This window comes from Schistocerca americana, chromosome 1 (assembly GCF_021461395.2).
Source record: "Schistocerca americana isolate TAMUIC-IGC-003095 chromosome 1, iqSchAmer2.1, whole genome shotgun sequence".
Taxonomy (NCBI): domain Eukaryota; kingdom Metazoa; phylum Arthropoda; class Insecta; order Orthoptera; family Acrididae; genus Schistocerca; species Schistocerca americana.
In genome coordinates this window covers 941,890,292-941,912,859 of record NC_060119.1, presented here as the reverse complement: position 1 = coordinate 941,912,859, position 22,568 = coordinate 941,890,292, and positions in this window count along the sequence as shown.

Genomic DNA, 22,568 nt, shown 5'->3' with positions numbered 1-22,568 from the left:
CTTTTTCACTCCACGAGTGCATCAATTACTGAACATTCCTATGACGTTTCAGTACCCAACGAAGCATACAGCCCCCTTTGCAGCACTCAGAATACTGTCAGTTTAATTATAACCACCTGGTACATGCCCATACAATACACAATTCTATGCTTACATCTTGTAAGCTAAACTCTTAAGTATTACGGTGTACTAACGTGCAACGTTTATCAAACACAGCTACTATTTCTTCAATGGATTTCGGTGTTCACCATGACAGTTCTGTTAAACTGGTTAATAAATTTTCATAAAAGTTAAACATATACAGGGTGCTACAAAAAGGTACGGCCAAACTTTCAGGAAACATTCCTCACACACAAAGAAAGAAAATATGTTATGTGGATATGTGTCCGGAAACGCTTACTTTCCATGTTAGAGCTCATTTTATTACTTCTCTTCAAATCACATTACTCATGGAATGGAAACACACAGCAACAGAACGTACCAGCGTGACTCCAAACACTTTGTTACAGGAAATGTTCAAAATGTCCTCCGTTAGCGAGGATACATGCGTCCATCCTCCATCGCATGGAATCCCTGATGTGCTGATGCAGCCCTGGAGAATGGCGTATTGTATCACAGCCGTCCACAATACGAGCACGAAGAGTCTCTACATTTGGTACCGGGGTTGCGTAGACAAGAGCTTCCAAATGCCCCCATAAATGAAAGTCATGAGGGTTGAGGTCAGGAGAGCGTGGAGGCCATGGAATTGGTCCGCCTCTACCAATCCATCGGTCACCGAATCTGTTGTTGAGAAGCGTACGAACACTTCGACTGAAATGTGCAGGAGCTACATCGTGCATGAACCACATGTTGTGTCGTGCTTGTAAAGGCACATGTTCTAGCAGCACAGGTAGAATATCCCGTATGAAATCATGATAACGTGCTCCATTCAGCGTAGGTGGAAGAACATGGTGCCCAATCAAGACATCACCAACAATGCCTGCCCAAATGTTCACAGAAAATCTGTGTTGATGACGTGATTGCACAATTGTGTGCGGATTCTCGTCAGCCCACACATGTTGATTGTGAAAATTTACTATTTGATCACGTTGGTATGAAGCCTCATCCATAAAGAGAACATTTGCACTGAAATGAGGATTGACACATTGTTGGATGAACCATTCGCAGAAGTGTACCCGTGGAGGCCAGTCAGCTACTGATAGTGCCTGCACACGCTGTACATGGTACGGAAACAGCTGGTTCTCCCGTAGCACTCTCCATACAGTGACGTGGTCAACGTTACCTTGTACAGCAGCAACTTCTCTGACGCTGACATTAGGGTTATCGTCAACTGCACGAAGAATTGCCTCGTCCATTGCAGGTGTCCTTGTCGTTCTAGGTCATAGGCTGGAATGTTCCGTGCTCCCTAAGACGCCTATCAATTGCTACGAACGTCTTCCTGTCGGGACACCTTCGTTCTGGAAATCGGTCTCGATACAAACGTACCGCGCCACGGCTATTGCCCCGTGCTAATCCATACATCAAATGGCCATCTGCCAACTTCGAATTTGTAAACATTGCACCGACTGCAAAACCACGTTCGTGATGAACACTAACCTGTTGATGCTACGTACTGATGTGCATGATGCTAATACTGTAGAGCAATGAGTCGCACGTCAACACAAGCACCGAAGTCAGCATTACCTTCATTCAATTGGGCCAACTGGCGGTGAATCGAGGAAGTACAGTACATACTGACGAAACTAAAATGAGCTCTAACATGGAAATAAAGCGTTTCCGGACACATGTTCACATAACATCTTTCCTTTATTTGTGTGTGAGGAATGTTTCCTGAAAGTTTGGCCGTACCTTTTTGTAACACCCTGTATATCTGCGACCTCAACCTCTGCTCGAACGCGTGCTGTACAGTAGACTAGCAAAATGAAATATATAGGGGTCTTCTCCTGCACGCGATTGGACTATGTTTCACTGGAAAAATGTTCGTAGGAAATAGCCTGCACTAATCTTGTGACTGCCTAATAACGCTATAGGAGTGAAAGTATTTAGAGCAAACATGTCTGCATTTGCCACTGATCTCTTGCACAGCGAGAACCCCTCTGTTGGGGATTCCACTACACTGCCACTGTTGTGAGTTTTTAAAAATCCCAGCCCTGTGGAATTCATGGTCAGTCTGGTTTTAGTGCAGAACGCTTCATGGTGGTGATGTTAACTCTTCAGTCACTCATTGCTAACGAAATTTGTTCTTCACTGTCGCGCAGTCATGTGGATGGCCGCATTTTGCCTACCCTGCCAGCAGCTGTTGTAATGTGGCCCGGCCATACGGAGCAGTGTTAGACAGTGACAGACGCAGACCCTCTGCATCATAGATGGGGGCGAAGGCAGCGGTGGTGGTAACACAAGGGTGGTGGGGGCAGCATGGAAGAGGCCGTTCCGGTGCATCACTTGTTGAGATAAAGACGCAGTTGTTCCTGTCCTAGCCTATTACACGTACACAGCACAAGTGAGCTTCATAGCTTACCTGGGAAAATTAAGTGAAGTTTTTGAGTATGTGACCATTTTAAATTTGGGACAGAATTCTAAATCTAGCACAAATGACCTGGCAACCATGTATGCTACACCAGTGAACTGGGAAACCTGGCAGCCATCCAACATTTTTCTTCTCCCAAATGCTCGAAACAGAAAAACATGGTTTGTTTCGTAGACAGGGCGGTAATGCGACCTCCAGCATGTGACCAGATGAAAGAAACGCAGATGCCAAGTAAGAACGCGATAAACTGAGTAATCGCTTATTTACAAAAAAAGCAAGAAGTGAATTGTTTTATAATCTACGAGTAATACATACCAAAACAAAAATGTATCATAACTGTGTCATTAAAGACCTCACTGCTGATTCCTTAACGTGAAAAAAAGGCGAAACGCGTCTGGGAGAACAAAATACAGCACAGAAAGAGAAGAAGTTTTTTGTTTACAAAACAAATGTTTCTGTGCTTGCTGCAGTGGATGACCACGCAAACAACTAGAAGTAAGTGCATAAAATAGTCCCCTCTATCAAGACTGTTTGCACGAGGTTAAAAATATAGTACAATTAGGTCCATATACTGCAGCAACTCCACAGGCTACGTGAGACGTCAGTTAGACAGAAGAAAATGTATCTACAGTGTCTAGACAGTATAAAGGGAACGTAAGTCGATTGAACTGCAGATCTCTGAATTTGTAAATACATTTGCATTTATCAATATTAATTACATCGCAGCAGTAATACTTTTCGACACTAAGGGTATGGAAGGTAGAAGCAGTATGATGTTGGAGGGATAGTTTGTAGGGGCAATACTTGCAAGAATCCATTTTTCACAGCGACACTGCCTAATTGAGTGTGCTTAGGTTAGCAGACACCGATGGAAATATCCACGTGCTTGGCGCTACAGCCTAATAAAATATGCCTGATAGATGATCCCAAAACGGGTCGTAACATCCAGATTTATTGATACTCTTTCCGAGGCGCCACGTGCTCTGATACATATCTCTGCGCTAAGGAAAGGAAAAAAAGAAAAAAAAGGGTTTAACGTTCGATCGAGGACGGGGTCATTAAGAACGAACAAATTCATGCTGAACAAGGTTAAGGTAGCCACATCTGAATTCACCTTCCCATAACAACCTTCTCGGAATCAGTCTTAACTGATTTAAGGAAATCTCGAAAAACTAATTATGATCCGCCGAATTGGTGTTTGAAACACATTTCTATCAAAAGCAAATCAACTGCTTTTGAGTCCGACAGCTCAGTTAGTCTGTGACTGTGATACGCTGTTTTCGTTTATTTTGTTTCTTTTCTCATTCGTGGTTGTGGAGTCATCCAAAGACGATCTTCCAGATTCATTTAATGACGTTAGGGTGCATCTTAAAACCCCAGGAATCCCCTTCAACCAGCGTTACTGGCTGAATGGGTGCATTGATAACATGGAATACAGGGCCCTCGCGGCGTTTGATTCCGAAAAAGAAGTTATAAGTTAATGAGCAATTCAGTTTTCGGGAAAACCAAGGAATATATTAGATTATTCCGCAAAATTCGTTGATTTTACAGGTGTAATGGGCGTTATGTACAAGAGATTATATCATCAGATCAAATTTCAAATGGGCCACAGTCTTCCATGATGGACGTCGCTGTCGAAATGGCCAAATTTTCGGCGCAGTTCACGAAGCCTGTTCAAAAATGGTTCAAATGGCTCTGAGCACTATGGGACTCAACTGATGTGGTCATAAGTCCCCTAGAACTTAGAACTACTTAAACCTAACTAACCTAAGAACATCACACACATCCATGCCCGAGGCAGGTTTCGAACCTGCGACCGTAGCAGTCGTGCGGTTCCAGACTGAAGCGCCTTTAACCGCTCGGCCACTCCGGCCGGCGCAAAGCCTGTTAATGTCGTCATTTGTGTTCTGGACCTCTCCAAATTCCACATGTACTACGTTTGTGAAGTGTTTGCGAAACTAAACTTCAAAAACGGTTCAAATGCCTCTGAGCACTATGGGACTCAACATCTGAGGTCATGAGTCCCCTAGAACTTAGAACTACTTAACCTAACTAACCTAAGGACATCACACACATCCATGCCCGAGGCAAGATTCGAACCTGCGACCGTAGCGGCCACGCGGTTCCAGACTGAAGCGCCTAGAACCGCACGGCCACACCGGCCGACAACTAAACTTCGCCGATACCTAGTTAATTTTTATGGATAGGGCCAATTTCATGTACTTGCTGAAAGATTGCGATCAGTTTGAAGTATTTTGGTAGTGAGATACTGTGAACAGTTCATTGAAATGGTAGATGCCATCAGAATCGACAGCAAACCAACGCCAACAACAACAATAATACAGGTACACCTGCTGACTTCGCGAAGAGAAGATGAAGAAAAAAAAAATGGCTCTGAGCACTATGGGACTTAACATCTATGGTCATCAGTCCCCTAGAACTACTTAAACCTAACTAACCTAAGGACAGCACGCAACACCCAGTCATCACGAGGCAAAGGAAATCCCTGACCCCTCCGGGAATCGAACCCGGGAACCCGTGCGTGGGAAGCGAGAACGCTACCGCACGACCACGAGCTGCGGACGAAGATAAATAGATAAAGGAAACAAATAAGGATACTGAAGGAGAAATTTAGTACGTAAAGGGAGATGAAAATCTAGTAATGGCGGAATGGCTCAAATGGCTCTAAGCACTACGGGACTCAACATCTGAGGTCATCAGTCCCCTAGACTTAGAACTAATTAAACCTAACTAACTTAAGGACATCACACACATCCATGCCCGAAACAGGATTCGAACCAGCGACCGTAGCAGCAGTGCGGTTCCGGACTGAAGCGCCTAGAACCGCTCGGCCACAACGGCCGGCTAGTAATGGGGAATTTGAATGCGCTTGTAGGAGATGGAATAGAAAAAAAGGATTGCCGAAGGATATGGGCTCGGTAGTAGGAATAAGAGAGGAGTAAAACTAATTGAGTTCTGCAGTAAATTTCAATGGTAGAAGCAAATGCTCTGTTTAGGAACCACAAGAAGAGGAGGTACACTTCTAAAATGCCGGAAGATATAGGAAGGTTTTAGTTAGATTACATCATAATTAAGGAGACATTCTGAAGTCAGGTACTGGGTTGTAATGCACACTCAGGAGCAGATACAGACTCAGATCACGATTTGCTAATGATGATGAGTAGGCTTGAAGTTTAAGAGATTAATCAGGAAGAAACAATGTGCTTGGATAAGGTATACGGAAATATTAGGGAATGAACAGATAGGCTTGAAGCTCTCTGGGGCTATAGTTCCTGTGATAAGGAACAGCTCAGCAGGCAGTTCAGTTCAAGAGGAACGAACATCTCTAGAAACGGCAGCCACGTAAGTTGGAAAGAAAAACTTAGGTACAAGGATGGTAACTGCGACAGAACCATCAGGAACACAAGAAATGCTTCAGTGGATATACAAAAGAAGGAAGTAAGGTTACGTTTAGGAAAATTCAGGAATACAGAAATACAAGTCACTTAGAAATAAAGTAATAAGTAAGTGCAGGGAAGGCAGAGCGAAATGGATACATGAAAAAGTGAATAAATTGAAAAAGAAATGATTGTCTGAAGGTCTCAGCATATAGCAGAGCCAAAAACCTTTGGCGGAATTAAAAGCAAGGGTAATTCCGCTGTAAAATGCAGAGGAGAGACCAGTTATGTGGGAAGAGTGCATTGAAGACCGCGGATTGCCTCGTCGGAAGTTCGAGTCGTCCCTCAGGCATGGGTGTGTGTGTCGTCCTTGGTGTAAGTAAGACTAAGTAGTCTGTAAGCTTAGGGACCGATGACCTTAGCAGTTTGGTCCCATAAGAACTTATCACAAATTTCGAAATTTTCCGTTGAAGACGTCTATGAGGGAAGACTTGTCTGATGACGTGATGCAAGAAGAAACAGGAGTAGATATAGAAGAGGTAATGATACAGACTCATAATCTGAATTTAAAAGAACTTTGGAAGATTTAAGATCAAATAAGGCAAAAGGGATACATAACTTTCAATCAGAATTTCTAAAATCGTTGTGGGAAGTGGCAAGAAAACGATTATTCAATCACATTGCTATCACTGGAAGACAAGTTAACTTTGCGACAATATAATGAGGTAAGATAGATACTGCCTACAGGAAAATTAAAGAGACCTTTGGAGAAAAGAGAACCACTTTTATGAATATCAAGAGCTCAGATAGAAACCCAGTTCTAAGCAAAGAAGGGAAAGCAGAAAGGTGGAAGGAGTATATAGAAGGTCTATACAAGGGCGATGTACTTGAGGGCAATGTTATAGAAATGGAAGAGGATGTAGATGAAGATGAAAAGGGAGATACGATAATGCGTGAAGAGTTCGATAGAGCACTGAAAGACCTGAGTCGAAACAAGGACCCGGGAGTAGACAACATTCCATTAGAACTACTGACAGCCTTAGGAGAGCCAGTCCTGACAAAACTCTACCATCTGGTGAGCAAAATGAATGAGACAGGCGAAATACCCTTAGACTTCAAGAAGAATATAATAATTCCAATCCCAAAGAAAGCAGGCGTTGACAGATGTGAAAATTACCGAACTATCAGTTTAATAAGTCGCGCCTGCAAAATACTAACGCGAATTCGTACAGACGAATGGAAAAACTGGTAGAAGCCGACCTCGGGGAAGATCAGTTTGGATTCCATAGAAATGTGGGAACACGGAGAGTTGCATCAAACCAGTCCCGGACTGAAGACCACAACAACAACAACAACAACAACAAATGGTTTTTATTATATTTCATTCTTACTTTTTTCCCCAAATGAAATGGTGGAAGATGAGAAAGAAGTAAGAGGAAAATGAAAGAAAAGGACTCTGAGCAATGTTACAAAATGACCGCAAGGGAGGCAGTCGAAGCTTTACAACGATTAGAAAGGAAAAAGCTCGCCACTGAAGAGAAACGATTAAAAGCAGACGAAGTCTGAAAGAGAGTTGAAGGAAGCTGGGGTATTGAAAAATAAAAAAATAAAAACCGAAAAGGGTGGCAATGGAAAAGGAATTATAAAGCACCGAATACAAATGGAATTTTTTGGTAATATTGGGTCAACAGAAGAGAGTGAACAGTGTTATATTGAAACTTCCTGGCAGATTAAAACTGTGTGCCGGACCGAGACTCGATCTCGTGACCTTTGCCTGTCGCGGGCAGGTGCTCTACCAACTGAGCTACCCAATCACGACTCACGCCCCCTCCTCACAGCTATACTTCTGCCATTACCTCGTCTCCTACCTTCCAAACTTCACAGAAGCTCTGCTGCGAACCTTGCAGAACTAGCACTCCAGAAACAAACGATATTGCGGAGACATGGCTTAGCCACAGCCTGGGCACACAGTTTTAATCTGCCAGGAAGTTTCATATCAGCGCATACTCCACTGCAGAATGAAAATCTTATTCTCGAAACATCCCCCAGGCTGTGGCTAAGCAATGTCTCCGCAATATCCTCTCTTCCAGGAGTTCTAGTACTGCAAGGTTCGCAGGAGAGCTTCTGTAAAGTTTGGAAGGTGGAAGACGAGGTGCTGGCAAAAGTAAAGCTGTGAGGACGGGGCGTGAGTCGTGCTTGGGTTGCTCAGTTGGTAGAGCACTTGCCCGTGAATGGCAAAGGTCCCGAGTTCGAGTCTCGGTCCGACACACAGTTTTAATCTGCCAGGAAATTTCATCTCAGCGCACACTCCCCTGCAGAGTGAAAATCTCATTCTGCAGTGTTACATTATTTCCATTTATACGTTTGGAGTCATTTGAAGAAGATTAGGTACTATGTACCAAGTGTAGAATGTGGACACATGTTGGATGTGTCGATCAGAGGAATATTTTGCGCTTTATTTGTCATCTCTGTAAAACAATGAGTCAAACGTTGGTGAACTGAGCTGAAAAAGTAGTGATAAGTTTCCATGCTTTGGTGTTCTATTATTTTTCAATAAGTATCAGCGCAGTTGATCATTAACAACCTTATTATTACAGAAAAGACAATGGCCGATACTGAAAGACGCTTCCTACAAGCCTTCTAGTAATAACTCTTTTACTTTCGATGTAATTAAGTAAACTGCTAAAAAAATCATTACACTGTGATATTCACAGAACATGTTTTTAGGTTAGAGAATGGTATGTTAATATTCCGATTAACCACCAGTGTTACACATGAAAGTCAAGAAACTTAAATGGACTTTACCGCATGACTCCACATATAATGTTTATAACCCCACTAATGATGAAAATATGTTAGATCTATAAGAGGAAGTCGAATAAAAACGTGACAGGTGGAGAACAGTAAGTGAACTTTCAGGCAAGGCGGTCAGTGCCTACATGGAAAATTTTTTGCGGTTTCTTCGGGTTCATGATTTTATCCAGAGGTGCGCCTTTTCGTCTGAAGCAAATTAACGGCCGCGTATGTCTTTCTTCATGGCTCCAAAAGTACGGAAACTGCACGGGGAGAGTTTGTGGCTATATGGGAAAGGTATAAGGGCTTTCCGCGAAAGCTCTGCAGCGAAGTCGAAACAATCTTCGCAACAATAACAGCATTGCAGAAAATTCACTGCTCGTGTACTTCGCTGTCTAGCTGATTGAAAATTATATTGATGAGGAAAGTGCTTCGTTCTCTCGTTGTACAGGTGAGTCCTCTGTACAATGGAGAACGACAAATGCATTCGAAAGTTCTCATTCCTGTTTTGTTTCACATTAAAATGATATCCGTCTTTCCCACGCAGAAATATTAATGGATATTGGAGGGCATCATATGAACAGCGTGTTTCTGCAATGTATTGTAGTCCTTCTCATCTTCGTTGTACAATTGTCAGGACCTGTGTTTTCATTGCCCACAGTTTCGATGGTGACTTCAACTGTCTGACGTGCATTAAATCGACATTTATGTTCTCCAAGTAGTCTCTTGTCGGCTCGAATTACAGCCTTATAATCAGCAAAACTCATTCGGTCTAGTGCTGATTTGAACATGTGTTGAGTGTATTTTTGTAAGATCCGCTATACAACTTGGGCTACTTCTCGTCTCAGTCCACGAATATCTGTGCACCAGTGATCAATTTCTGTTTCTTCCTTTCCGATTAAATATATTTGGAGAAATTTATAGTCGTCATTGTGTAGTGGTGGTAATGGTCCCATGTTGTGATGGGTTTGTCCTTGAACTGAAAAAAAAACATTGTCGATTACATCTGTTAGTGTTGACCGAAGTGACACCAAAAGAAGTCATTTGGAAGCAGGCATTGTACGCTTTTATATCTGGAAGAAAGTGTTTCTATTCTGAAGTTTCACCGGTTGTGTAACGTAAAAGTTTCTGCGGAGGTGCTTCCAGTTGTTCCATCCGTGCAACAGATTGCTGGTGTTCAAAAAAATGGTTCAAATGGCTCTGAGCACTATGGGACTTAACGTCTGTGGTCATCAGTCCCCTAGAACTTAGAAGTACTTAAACCTAACTAGCCGAAGGACATCACAGACATCCATGCCCGAGGCAGGATTCGAACCTGCGACCTTAGCGGTCACGCGGTTCCAGACTGAAGCGCCTAGAACCCCACGGCCACACCGGCCGGCTGCTGGTGTTCTTCCACAGATTTTTTTCGCTTTGTAAAATTGGCAGATGTTAATCATTTTTCTGATTATGACATGTTTGTGCTTGTTATATTCCTTCGTCGGGTCGTAGTGGAATGCTTTGTTTGTTAGATTGTACTGTTTACTTGTCCTCGTCCCGCTTGTCGTAGGGTGATAATTTCATGGCTGGCTTGGGTTCGCAGTCTTTCAGTATAAAACTGTGTCGCAATTCTCGATTCTTCGATCCGTCCATTTTGTTGTTATTTTGTTTCTCTACTTCTCACAGTGCTCATTCTCGTTCGTTGGGAACTTAAAACTGCTTTGCCCTCTTCGCCGTTCTTTTTCGCAGTTTTGCTTCCGGCTGCAAGATCTCCTCCTCTTTTATGTTTGGGCGTTGTCTAAAATCTAAATCAAATCAACTTTTTACTAACAAATATCTTAAGTATACTTTACACACTTTTCACACTTTATTTTCGATTTATATTCACTGTATCACTTCGACTACTAACACTTCACTGTTTCTATTTATTCACTCACTGGACTACTTTCTCACTTACTCCTTTCGTCACTGAAAAAAAAAAAATAGGAAAGAAAACTGAAATAAAACCCACGACGCGTCTAGCGTTACATACCCCTACCACTTTAATAAGTCACGGTTGCAAAATACTAACATGTATTCTTTACAGACGAATGGAAAAACTAATAGAAGCTGATCTCGGGGAAGATCAGTTTGGATTCCGTGGAATTTTAGGTACACGCGAGCCAATACTAACACTACGGGGGTTGGGTTGTTTGGGGGAGGAGACCAGAGAGCGAGGTCATCAGTCTCATCGGATTGGGGAAGGAAGTCGGCCGTGCCCTTTCAAAGGAACCATCCCGGCACTTGCCTGGAGCGGTTTAGGGAAATCACGGAAAACCTAAATCAGGATGGCCGGACGCGGGATTGAACCGTTGTCCTCCCGAATGCGAATCCAGTGTGCTAGCCACTGCGCCACCTCGCTCGGTACTAACACTACGACGCCTCATAGAAGATAGGTTAAGGAAAGATAAACCTACGTTTGTAGCATTTGTAGGTTTAAAGAAAGTTTTAGACAATGTTGACTGGAATACTCTCTTTCAAGTTCTAAAGGTGGCAGGGGTAAAATACAGGGAGAGAAATGTTATTTATACACTACTGGCCATTAAAATTGCCACACCAAGATAAAATGCAGATTATAAACGGGTATTCATTGAACAAATATATTATACCAGAACGGACATGTGATTACATTTTCACGCACTTGGGGTGTATAGATACTGAGAAATCAGTACCCAGAACAACCACCTCTGGCCATAATAACGGCCTTGATACGCCTGGGCATTGAGTCAAACAGAGCTTGGATGGCGTGTACAGGTACAGCTGCCCATGCAGCTTCAACACGATACCACATTTCATCAAGAGTAGTGACTGGCGTGTTGTGACGAGCCAGTTGCCCTGCCACCATTGACCAGACGTTTTCAGTTGGTGAGAGATCTAGAGAATGTGCTGACCAGGGCAGCAGTCGAACAATTTCTGTATCCTGCTGGAATGTAGAGTTGCGCAAAGATCGAATGAAGGGTAGAGCCACGGGTCGTAATACATCTGAAATGTAACGTCCATTGTTCAAAGTGCAGTCAGTGAGAACAAGAGGTCACAGAGACGTGTAACCAATGGCACCCCAATACCATCACGACGGGCGATATGCCAGTATGGCGATGACGAATACACGCTTCCAATGTTCGTTCAGCGCGATGTCACCAAACACGGATGCGACCATCATGACGCTGTAAACAGAACCTCGATTCATCCGAAAAAATGACGTTTTGCATTCGTGAACCTAGGTTCGACGTTGAGTATACCATCGCAGGCGCTCCTGTCTGTGGTGCAGCGTCAAGGGTAACCGCAGCCATGGTCTCCGAGCTGACAGTCCACGCTGCTGCAAATGTCGTTGAACTGTTCGTGCACATGGTTGTTGTCTTGCAAACGTCCCCATCTGATGACTCGGGGATCGAGACGTGGCTGCACAATCTGTTACAGCCACGCGGATAAGATGCCTGTCATCTCGACTGCTAGTGATACGAGGCCGTTGGGATCCAGCACGGCGTTCCGTATTACCCTCCTGAACCCACTGATTCCTTATTCTGCTAACAGTCATTGGATCTCGACCAACGCAAGCAGAAATGTCGCGATACGATGAACCGCAATCTCGATAGGCTACAATCCGACCTTTATCAAAGTCGGAAACGTGATCGTACGCATTTCTCCTCCTTCACTAGACATCACAACAACGTTTCACCAGGCAACGCCGGTCAACTGCTGTTTGTGTATGAGAAGTCAGTTGGAAACTTTCCTCATATCAGCACGTTGTAGGTGTCGCCACCGGCGCCAACCTTGTGTGAATGCTCTGTAAGGCTAATCATTTGCATAGCACAGCATCTTTTTCCTGTCGGTTAAATTTCGCGTCTGTAGCACGTCATCTTCGTGGTATAGCAATTTTAATGGCCAGTAGCGTATTTTTTACGGGAACCAGATGGCAGTTATAATAGTCGAGAGGCACGAAAGGGATGCAGTGGTTGCGAAGGGAGTGAGACAGGGTTGTAGCCTATCCCCGATGTTACTCAGTCTGTATAGTGAGCAAGCAGTAAAGGAAACAAAAGTAGAATTTGGAGTAGAAATTGAAGTCCACGGAGAAGAAATAAAAATTTTGGGGTTTCCTGATGACATTGTAATTCTGTCCGAGACTTGGAGCAAACAATTGAATGCAATGGACAGTGTCTTGAAAGGAGGGTATAAGATGAACATCAACAAAAGCAAAGCGAGGTTGTCGCGCGGAGTGGCTGCGCGGTTAGAGGCGCCATGTCACGAATCGGGCGGCCACTTCCACCGGAGGTTCGAGTCCTTCCTTGGCCATAGGTGTGTGTGTTCTCCCTAGCGTAAGTTAGTTTAAGTCGTGTGTAAGTCTAGGGACCGATGACCTCGGCAGTTTGGTCCCATAGGAATTCACATGATTTGAACATTTTGAAAACGAGCTTAATTGAATGTAATCGAATTAAATCAGGAGAAGCTGAGGGAATTATATTAGGAAATGAGACATTTAAACTAGTAGATGAGTTATGTTATTCGAGAAGCAGAATGACTGATTGTGGTAGAAGTAGGGTGGACGTAAAATATAGACTGTCAATGGCAAGAAATGCGTTTTCAGAAAAAGGGAAATTTGTTAACATCGAGTATAGATTTAAGTGTCAGGTAGTCCTTTCTGAAAGTATTTGTATGAAGTGTAGCCATATATGGATGTGAAACATGGACGATAAACAGTTTAGACAACAAAAGAATGGGAGATTTCTAATATGGTGCTACAGATGAATGTTGAAGATTATATATGTAGATCATGCAAGTAATGAGGACGTACTGTATAGAATAGGGGAAAAGAGAAATTTGTGGCGCAACCTGACTAGACGAAGTGATCGATTGGTAGGGCACATTCTGGGGCATTAATGGATCACCAATTTAGTACTGGAGAGAAGCGTCAGGGGTAAAAATAGCAGAGGGAGGCCAAAATATGAATGCAGTAAGCATATTCAGAAGCAAGTAGGTTGCAGTAGTTACTCGGAGATGAAGAAGGTTGCAGAGGATGGAGTAGTATGGAGAGCTACATCAAACCAGTCTTTGGACTGGAGAGCACAACAACAACAACAACAACAACAACAACAACAACAACCAATGGGATGCCCCACCAGTGGCGGATTCCAGAACATACCAAAAGCCTTCGAACGGTCCGCAATGTTCCAGAACATTAAAAAACATTCTGGAATGTTCCACAATGATCTGAGATGTTCCAGGATGTTCCCAAACATTCAGGAATCTTCCCGAATGTTCAAAACTATTCCAGAACATCGTGGAACGTTCCAGAACATTCCGGAATAAAAACTCTCGAACTCTGGAATTTCCTCGAATACTCTCGAATGTCCTGAAATGTTCTAGAAATTCCTAGAGGGTGAAACTTCTCAGCACTTATATCTTCCAAAACACGCCCTTCGGGTTAAAACGGGAACCTTCTTCGTGGATGGGTGACAGAGGGCAACCACACCATGTAATTCCCTTGATTGTACCTTAACTCGTTTCTGAATTTTCACTCCACGCACATTGTACACTCACTTTTGCAATATATGCTGATTAAGGTCTACGGTTCCTTGGTGACGTTAAAAATTGAAGGGTGTAAGACAATACAATCGAAAGATACGTCCATTTATTACACATATTTTGACACTTGCAAAATCATTCATTAAAAACCTAGAGATTCCTCCCATTGACCTAGAATTACGGAATTTGTCAAGAAGGTAGGATTCGCAGTACCACCAAAGGAAAGAATCCGAACATTGTGCATTCAGACTGTCTGTTGAGACCGCTTCTCAGTAACAGGTAGACATATCGAGTTAAAATTTATGTCACACACTAAGCTCTATATTCACTTGGTAGTACAGTGAATGCAGTCTTTAAGCCAGTGCAATCAAAAGATGCGGCCATTTATATCACGTGTTGTGATACTGTAGGATTCGCAGTACCACCAAAGGAAAGAATCCGAACATTGTGCATTCAGACTGTCTGTTGAGACCGCTTCTCAGTAACAGGTAGACATATCGAGTTAAAATTTATGTCACACACTAAGCTCTATATTCACTTGGTAGTACAGTGAATGCAGTCTTTAAGCCAGTGCAATCAAAAGATGCGGCCATTTATATCACGTGTTGTGATACTTGCAAACTCACTCATCAAAACCTGTAGGTTACTTCCCATTTGTCTAGAATCATGAATGTAGGCAAGAAGTAGGGTTTAACGGTACATGTAAAGGAAAAAATTTGAAATTTGTGAATTTGTAATTATATCCACAAATATTTTTTTAATTTGTTATTTGCCTGTCTGTCTGTCCGTCCATCTGTTAAGATCCCTTTGTCCTCAGGAATTGATGGACGTATTAAGTCGAAATTTATGACCCGTACTAATGTCTACTGTAACTTGGCGGTGTAGTAAGCATTAGGCTCTAAGCCAATGCCATCAAAATATCCGACTGTCTATGTCACATATTTTGATACTTGCAAACTCACTCATTAAGACCAACAGGATATTTCCCATTGATCTACAATCATGACGTTTGGGAAGAAGTAGTTTCACAGCAAAAGTTAAGGAAAAAAATTATGAATTTGTAATAATATCACACGAAAAAATTTCCTTTTTCCGTTTGTCATCTGACTTCAGGCTTCAAATTAAAACAGTCTCGAAATTCTTGGAGTCCCTGAGACCGCTATCTTCTACTGTCGATAACGGGCAAAAACCGTCAACATCCTCGATACCCGGAATTGATGAACTGTCCAGGTACGTAATTAAGCCCGTGCGGAACCCTCAGTTGGTAAGTCCTCCGGAGACCTTCTCGCACCCGGCCAAATTTATGTCGCTATCCTTCAGACAATTTGACAGTCTATTTAAGGTAATAACGCAATTATCGTAGATTTTGTAATAGAAATTCAATAGTTCTCTTCAGCTTAACATCGCCATACTCCTACACATGTCTCACTGATTTGCTGTGGGGAGTGCATGAGAGAAAATCACAAATCAGATAAGCTAAGGGTAGTTTTGGGCAAGTTGTGGAGTTGGTATGTTGGGCAGGAAAAGGGTGAGATTTCGTCTGAGCCGCCAATGGCTCGCTGTGACCAGATGGGTGAATGAGTCTGCGGCCGGCAGCCACAGCCGCTACAAAGGCGACGGTGGTGTCTGGTGCCTGGCGGCTGGCGGTGTGTGGTCGCCGTAATTACGGGCTCCCATCGCAATTAGCTGGCGGGATATTTACTGCCCGCTGCGCGCTATATTGGTCAGCGGGGGTGCCGCTTCGTCCTCTTCTTGTTGTGATCACTTTCGCTGCTGGCAGCCGGCGTGGCTGCTGCCCGCGCGCCACCGCCGCCCTGCGTCCAAGCGATTCGTCTCGGTCTCGGCCACCACCTCACCAACCGCAAGTACAGGGCTATTACAAACGACTGAAGCGATTTCATAAATTCACTGTAGCTCCATTCATTGACATATGGTCACGACACACTACAGATACGTAGAAAAACTCATTAAGTTTTGTTCGGCTGAAGCTGCACTTCAGGTTTCTGCCGCCAGAGCGCTCGAGAGTGCAGTGAGACAAAATGGCGACAGGAGCCGAGAAAGCGATGTCGTGCTTGAAATGCACTCACATCAGTCAGTCATAACAGTGCAACGACACTTCAGGACGAAGTTCAACAAAGATCCACCAACTGCTAACTCCATTCGGCAATGGTATGCGCAGTTTAAAGCTTCTGGATGCCTCTGTAAGGGGAAATCAACGGGTCGGCCTGCAGTGAGCGAACAAACGGTTGAACGCGTGCGGGCAGTTTCACGCGTAGCCCGCGGAAGTCGACGAATAAAGCAAGCAGGGAGCTAAACGTACCACAGCCGACGGTTTGGAAAATCTTACGGAAAAGGCTAAAGCAGAACCCTTACCGTTTACAATTGCTACAAGCCCTGACACCCGATGACAAAGTCAAACGCTTTGAATTTTCGGCGCGGTTGCAACAGCTCATGGAAGAGGATGCGTTCAGTGCGAAACTTGTTTTCAGTAATGAAGCAACATTTTTTCTTAATGGTGAAGTGAACAGACACAATGTGCGAATCTGGGCGGTAGAGAATCCTCACGCATTCGTGCAGCAAATTCGCAATTCACCAAAAGTTAACGTGTTTTGTGCAATCTCGCGGTTTAAAGTTTACGGCCCCTTTTTCTTCTGCGAAAAAAACGTTACAGGACACGTGTATCTGGACATACTGGAAAATTGGCTCATGCCACAACTGGAGACCGACAGCGCCGACTTCATCTTTCAACAGGATGGTGCTCCACCGCACTTCCATCATGATGTTCGGCATTTCTTAAACAGGAGATTGGAAAACCGATGGATCGGTCGTGGTGGAGATCATGATCAGCAATTCATGTCATGGCCTCCACGCTCTCCCGATTTAACCCCATGCGATTTCTTTCTGTGGGGTTATGTGAAAGATTCAGTGTTTAAACCTCCTCTACCAAGAAACGTGCCAGAACTGCGAGCTCGCATCAACGATGCTTTCGAACTCATTGATGGGGACATGCTGCGCCGAGTGTGGGAGGAACTTGATTATCGGCTTGATGTCTGCCGAATCACTAAAGGGGCACATATCGAACATTTGTGAATGCCTAAAAAAACTTTTTGAGTTTTTGTATGTGTGTGCAAAGCATTGTGAAGATATCTCAAATAATAAAGTTATTGTAGAGCTGTGAAATCGCTTCAATCATTTGTAATAACCCTGTATTTCTTGGCTGCGGCGACGTCTGTGTTCCTCCCACGGCAGCTGCAGCTATGCAGATGGCTTCTTGCAGTCCTTGCACTGCCGCTACCCGTTCTCGCCAAGTTGAAGGTGTCGTGTGCAGGCGGTGAGGCAAAACGAAACACGAGCAACTTTCCAGTGGAAATAGAATGCTCGTTGAGGTGCCCGTCACGTGCTTGCGGATGAATCAATCGCCTATCAGGTCCCGACAGGGTCTGAGACGTCAGTGATCAATTGACTGTGCCGAATGCGGAGCTGCAGGCTGAGTACACTGCGGAGTGCGCATGCCCAGACCCACGATGTTGTGGCATCGTTCTGCTAACATCCAATGTTAACCCATCCCCGCCGAGTTCACTCCTGTTATAGCAATAGGCCGCTTCTCTATCTCGTTAATTTTTATTAAGCTGCTTACTTTGTTTTCGTGACATAATGCAGTGGTTGCATTTTAGCACTAACGTCCTCTCACAAGAGAGACGGAATACCTCTACGCAAGAAAGAATTAACGTTCTATAATACTTCGTCAAGGAAAAACACTACATTACGTATAAATAAGAACATTAACAGATAAACATTTTTGATGGAAATAATTTCAACCGAAAAAAAGTGGTATTGTAGAAAAATATCCGCTACCAGTCACAATGAAAGGTTGTTTATTCGTCACACGACCGGTTTCGGGCTTGCGCCCATCTTCAGGTGTTTATACAGTCATTGACACGTTTGTACTGTTGGAGATCACTGTATAAATACAAAAAAAAAATTATTTGCTGGTGACTACACAAATACAAGTAGGCCAATTGCAAGTGGTAAGGCAGCATTTGACGAAAATATATGTGCACTTACAAAAAGATGAAGCACCATTATTATAGTCATGCTGTGTTGATAGTTTTGCCACTTAGTTACACACTTATGGTCATTTTCACGTCCATATATCAGATATAGCTCCATATTACACTATTATGATGTGCACTCGTGAAATACACTATGTTTACATACAATACAATGTAAACATTGTGTATTTACAATACAATGTAAACATAGTGTATTTCACGAGTGCACACCATAATAGTGTAATATGGAGCTATATCTGATATATGGACGTGAAATTGACCATAAGTGAGTAACTAAGTGGCAAAACTATCAACACAGCATGACTGTAATAATGGTGCTTCATCTTTCTGTAAGTACAGATATATTTTCGCCGGCCGTTTGTAACACCTCCGATTTGTGTATCCCGCTCGATCAGGATCTGAACGGCAGCCCAAATAAATGTTAATTAATGTGACCGTGTACCTAATGGGGCTGGCAATCGGATTTGACTGCTATGGAGTTGTTACATTCCATTTTGTCCTTCTCAAATGCTGTAATAATGAAATGTCCGGTGACAAGAAGAAACGCCAACACAGCTTCACTAATCAAGGACCTATATTCGTCTCAAAAATACAAAAGGAAGGAGACAGCCACTGCCTTCGTCATACATATTTAATTACAGCTAATCTCAGCACAGGCTTCCTCGCTATTCATTATTGTCACACGCAAATTCAATCACTGCAATCCAACACTGCAATCCAAATGATGCCGGCGCGGTAGACGCGAAACTACAAATATCGGCACAGAAATATCACTGATCACTCTCGCAGTTATACTTCTTCACTTTCCCGTATTATTCTAACACAAAGGGGTTAAACTGCGGCGATGGTCACTCCGTTTGTCGGTAAACCTTGCATTACAGCCACCGGCCTCCGCACGGCTCGGCCCGCAACCTGGGAACTGACTCAACTCACACTCACTCTCGCAACGCGACACTATCGGTTGTTTGCCCTACCGACCTGTGCCGAGTGCAAACTTATAGTAAGGGCCTACGGACCCCTTACATCCCCGCCCTCGAAAACTTCTTTTGAGCCTCTGGCGTAAAAGAATCGGCAAGGGAATTAGTCATTGCTACATCTAAACAAAACACATAGTGTAAATAATTAATGAAATTACAATTCATCAAATAATCCCTCGACTCCGGTAGTGGGCTGCCTCCACAATAATATTCTACAAAAGGTTATTACATCTCATAAACATGGCATTGTCCAAATTACAATTTTTTATATCAAACAGCAATAGTCCTCTATAGTCCAATATTGAATGAAACACACAACATACAATCAAAAATTATTACTTGAACACATGACATATGAATTATTATACTACAAATTAGTTGTTACAGGTTTTATACCCATTCTCAGGTAATTGTCGATATGAAATATGCAATTCTAATTATAATACATCAGAAAACACAATGTATATAAACATTTTCCTTTTTCAAATGTCCGTTTAACAACTAAATGTTCTAAACATGTCCTACCCAACTACATCAAGGAGCTTGAACACTCTCATTTCAGACACTCGCCCTAATCGAGTTCCCCTTCCTCATCTGGGTTATCCCTGTTCTCGTGTGAGTAGTACCTTTTTATGTTCTCCACATGTTCCTTACCATGCACTCTCTTTGTCCGTGCATATTCCAACTCCACAGTGTTAGGATGACCAATTTTTATAATCCTGTATGGTCCCTTATAAACGTTGTTGAGTTTATGTATTTCAGAGTTTATTTTCTTTGATTTTGCATGAACCTTTACTAGTACCAAGTCTCCCACTCGGTAAGTTATCGGTTTCACTAGCTTGTCGTGTCTTTCCTGTCTTTTCCTAGCCTTCTCCTTCATACTTAATTCCACTAGCTCCAATTTCCTTTCCCAAGTCAATGAACTTCCTGGTGGGTAGACTAGCAACTCACGAAAAATACTATCGGGTTCTTGATTGAGCAATACTTCACATGGTGAAAACCCTGTAGAATCATGTGGGATGTGATTCCTGACCTGCTCAAATTCTTCCAGATATTCTTTTCATGAACCATGCTTCCTATGACAGTATGTTCGGCATAAACGGTTCAATTCCTTCATTGTTCGTTCTACAGGGTTAGAAGCTGGCCTATACCTAGAAATGGCAATTTGTTCTATTCTGTGCTGGTTTCGCATCTCTGTCCACTCCTTTGACCTAAATTGTGACCCATTATCACTCAAAATTCACTTAGGAATACACACCTTTTGAAAATAGTCTTTCTCAAAATGGTTAATGATGGTTCTACTAGTAGCTTTCTTCAACGGGTAAAATTTGATGTACTTGGAAACCAGTTCTTCCACTACTAAGATTTGTGTGTAATTCCCTCGTGAGGCAGGAAGTGGCCCAAAGAGATACACTGCAACTATGTCCTTAATTGCTGTTGGTACAATTGGATGCATATATCCTTTGTGCTGCACTGTAGTCGTTTTAGATTTTTGACAGGTGTCACATGTACTCAGTATCTTACATATACGCCTTCCCATGTTGTTGAATGCACAATCTAACTTCAACTTTTCCAGACACTTCTTCGGTCCATAATGCGCTTTACTATAGTGTGTATACCAAATTAATTTTTCTACCACATGCTCAGACACACAGAGTTTCCAGTTCTCCTCACTCTCCTTGTTTCTTTTATAAAGTATCCCATTATGAATATAATAAAATGTGCGAATTCTTTCCTCTCCTGCACGCCTGTATTTGTTTTTAATTGTCTTTAATTTCTCATCCTCGTTCTGTTCCCTGCGCACATTCTTTAGGAACTTCCTTATGAATTCTTCATACTGTACTCCCTTCATCAGGTTAATTCTAACTCCTCCTCCTTCTGGCCTGTCCACCAACATTCCTCTTGAGTCAGCTGGTAATCTTGACAAAGCATCAGGTATTATATGTGTTGCTTCTGGTTCATAAATTATCTCGAATTAATAGTCCTGTAATGCCAGGGCCCATCGCGTTAGTCTGCTATGCCTCAACTTTCGTGGTCAGAAATGTAAGGGCCTTATGGTCAGTCACTACTTTCACATGCCTCCCGGCCAAATAATACCGGAAACGCTTAAATCCCCACACAATTGCCAATGCCTCCCTTTCAGTAATCGAATATTTCCTCTCCCAAGCATTTAAACTTCTGCTACGGAACGCTATAGTTCTTACACTCTCACCATTTCCGCTCCTCTCCATTTGGTACAAATGTATTCCTAGTCCATAGTCAGAGCTGTCTGCTCCTAAATAAAAATCCTTGGAAAAATCCGGGTGGTACAATATATCTGCACTATGTAGTGCTTCCTTGATACTCTCAAACTCGGTTTGGCACTCTGCACTCCAATGCCACGGCATCCTCGCGTTGGTCGATTCCCTCATACTCGGGGCATTAAGTACAGATCCTTTGACAAATTTTCTATAAAACTCACAAACCCCAAAGAATGCTCGCAACTGCTTCTTACTACAGGGGGGGGGGGGGGGGGGGGTTGGAAAATTTCTAATAGCCTCCATTTTACTAGGATCAGGATAGATACCCTCCTCGGATATTATATGGCCCAGGAATTTTATCTTTGATTTGCCAAATTCCGACTTCTCCAGGTTTACAGTTACCCCTGCGGTTTCAAAAGCTGCCAAGATTGCATCCAATCTATTTAAATGTTCTTCCCATGATTCGCTTGCTATCAAGAGGTCATCCATGTAGACGGTGACCTTTTTAAGTAACTCCTCGCCTAGTATCTTATCCATCGCTCTTATGAATTCAGACACTGACACATTAAGCCCAAATGGCAACACTCTAAATTGATAGCACCTTCCTCCATAAGTGAATGCTATATACTGGCGGGACTCTGTGGCCAATGGTATTTGCCAGTAACCAGCAGTTAAGTCGATACTACTAAGCACCTTTGCTCCTCAGAATTTTTGAATCAGTTCTTCTATAGTCTCAGGTTTGTCCCGCTCTGGCTCGGTGATCTTGTTCACTGTTCATGCATCCAAAACTATCCTCACCTTTCCATCCTTCTTATCAACAACAAATAGGGGGTTATTATATTGACTATTGGCCCTTTCTATAACACCAAGGTCCATCATCCTCTGTATCTCTTCATCTACTGCTCTTCGTTTCGCCTGGGGAATGGAATACTGTTTTATATTGAATGGTTTATGGTTCTTTGTCTTTAGTTTACACTCCACCCCTTTCATGATACCTGGCCGTTGAGAAAATACCTTACAAT